The following is a 3082-nucleotide window of genomic DNA, read 5'->3' on the forward strand; positions in this document are numbered from 1 at the left end:
CTAGGGGTATGATTTCGATTTGGATGGTGCGTTCAAATCCTGGTCAGGCTCTTGTTAGTGAGGCCTTTATTAAATAATTTATAATTTTTTTTTTGGGGGTGGTGGTGGGCGGGGTGTGTATTTGGGGTTTTTGGGGGGGGGTTTTTTTGGGTTTGGGTTTTTTGGGGTTTTTTTGTTGTGGGGAAAGTCTGATTTTTTTACGGTATATTAAAAAAAATTTTTTAAAGTTTTTTTAAAAAAAACAAAAAAAAATTTAAACCCAAAAAACCTTCAAAAAGGAGGTTTTTGGGATAAAAAAAAAAAAGGAAATTTTTAAACCCCTTCCCCAAATAAAATCCCCCCTAACCTTAGCCATTAAATGTAAAAAAAAACCCCCCAAAAAAATAAAATTTATAAATTTTTTTATATATTTAAAATATTAAAAAAAATTTTAAAAATTAAAATTTAATTTTAAAAAAAATTTAATAAATTTATTTTTTTTTTAAAAAATTTTATAAAAATTTATTTTTTAAAATTTTTTTTAAAAAATATTAATAAAAAAATTAAAAAAAAAATTTTTAAAATTTTTAATTAAAATTTAAATTTTTTCTTTTTTTAAAAATTTTTTTAATTTATATAAAAAATTTTTTTTAAAAAAAATTTAAATTTTAATATTTAAATTTTAAAAATTTTACCCTAAGTTTGGGGTTTTAAATTTTAATCCCAATTTTTCTGGGGGATGTTTTTTTTGGGAGGGCCTTAAAATTGGTGGTTTTTTGTGGGGCCTTTTGCCTCCTTTTTGCGTGCTTCTTGGTTTGGGTTTTAGGGGTGGAAAAATTTTGGTTTTTTTTTAAAAAAAAATAAAAAAAAACCCAAAAAAACCCCCAAACCCCAAAAACCCAACAACAAAAAAACCCCCCAAAACAACACAAAAAAAACCCCAAAAAAAACCAACTCCAAAAAAAGCCCCAACCCAGAAACAAACACAACAACCCCCAAACCCAAAAACCCAAAAAAAAAAAACCCCAAAATAAACACCGGTGGGCTAAGGCAAATTTACTAGCCAGGTTTTTTGGGTTTTTTTTAAATCCAAGAGTTTTTTTCCCCCAAGGCCAAAGCCGTTTCATTTGAAATTTTTTTTGAAAACCAAAAAAAAAAAAATTTTAAAAATTTAAACAAATTTCATTTTTTTCCCGTTTTTTATCCTTTTTTTAGTTGGGGTTTTTTTTTTTTTTTTTTTTGGGAATTAAATTTTTGGCAAAAGTTTCGGGAAGAAAAATACCCCATTTTTTTAATGAATATTTTTTTTAAAAATCTTAATTTTATTTTTTTTTTTTGGTTTCTTCTCTATGGGATAATTGTGCCCTGATTGCAAAAATCAAATCATCCTTCCAAAAAAGAAGTCATAAGAACTGTTTTCTTATGACTTTGGAGTTCGTCTAGGTTTTTTTTTCTTTCCCTCTGTAAGAAAGGCCTGAGGCTAGGGGGATGATTCTCGCTTAGGTGCGAGAGGGCCCCGGTTTAAAACCCGGGCCCCCTTTTTCCAAAATCATGAAAAAATTGGGAAAATTAAAAGTTAATGCTGTATTGCATCAAAACATCGAAAAAATTTCTCTTTTAAAAAGCTGAAAGTAGGGTAAATTTCTTCTTTACATCGAATTTCTTTTCTTCTGTTTTCAATAAAGGAACTGATTGTTGACACTCTATCTGGTGTGTCCATAATTTTTACTTCCCTTCTATTTTTTGGGAATGCACACGTGCGCACACACACACACAAAACACACCCCCACACAACGCACGCACGCACGCCCACACGCCCCACGCACGCACGCACGCACACACACACACACAACCACACCACACTACACATTTATACTGCTTTCCCTGTTTTATTCCATACCTAGTAAAATTTTATTCCCCCGAAGTAGGTCCTTTAAGTACCCTTTTCTATGCTTATGCTGAAAATTTTTGTGAAGGAATTTGAAACATATCCAGCATTTTATATAATTCTTCTGTGTTGCTACATCCTTTGTCGATATCGACAGCGTTCTGCAATCAATGTTTTTCATGGAAACATCCATATATTTTAAATTAACTGCTACCACTACATTTTAGTTCAATAACTTTACAGTAGAAATAAATATATAAGAAAGGGGGTATCCGTAGTTATGAAATCTACAACGAACCAACTACAAAGGCCAAAGAAACGGCAATTCCATTGCTCTGACATCACAAGACTTTGAAGATTGGCTCTTTGCCCATTGCTATCTGCTGTGCACTCTAGACCTAGTTATGATAAAGAGGAAAGTGGATAGTCTTGAAACAGATAGATTCTGCATATAGGTTATTAGACAAAGATAAATAAACTGTACTGTGAGAGGTCATAAAGGATAGAAATTTATAGTAACAGTAACTCATTTTCTTAAATGATTTTCACTATGAAACGCTGATTACTAAGGCTTGAAGTGAAGAGTATATCAAATATAGAAGATAAAGTAAAGTAGGACTGAAAGGGTTGCGAAAAAGAGGACATTGGAGTGTTGTAATTGCTATTTTTGGATATTAATCGCTTTGAGCAAGGTAATTATCTCAAAGGCTCTTAACTGAGATGGAAGCTGGAAAACTGAAATATGTCATGGACTTTTTATTGTTATCATGAAAATGATACATTTCAAAACGTTCATAAGTTCATACTTGGGTTTAATTTTTCAATCTAAGCTTACATGGGTGCCTCACAACAAACACTCAAAGGTGAATGCTGCATAATTGCTTTGTATTTATGGTTCTTTCTCTCCTGTCTTGGCTGCATATAGTACAACACTTCTGCGGCTTTACCACTTCACCAAGCACTTATTTGTAATGAAAATTGTCTATGGATGTGAGCTTATTCATCTCCAACTCCCAGTGTTCTCTGGATATTGGACTCATAATGAAGCTCTAAGAATCTGTACAGATGCTTTCAGTATTCAACTGTGGAATTGTTGCATTCTGAGAGTGGAGAACCACCTCTTTCATTACACCAATACTACATGAACCTAATTTACTACATGACACAACAGTAGGATTTTAGCAGTTGGAACTCCCCCATTCCCCCTTGGAGCAT

Source organism: Penaeus monodon, unplaced genomic scaffold, assembly GCF_015228065.2.
Source record: "Penaeus monodon isolate SGIC_2016 unplaced genomic scaffold, NSTDA_Pmon_1 PmonScaffold_12478, whole genome shotgun sequence".
Lineage (NCBI taxonomy): Eukaryota > Metazoa > Arthropoda > Malacostraca > Decapoda > Penaeidae > Penaeus > Penaeus monodon.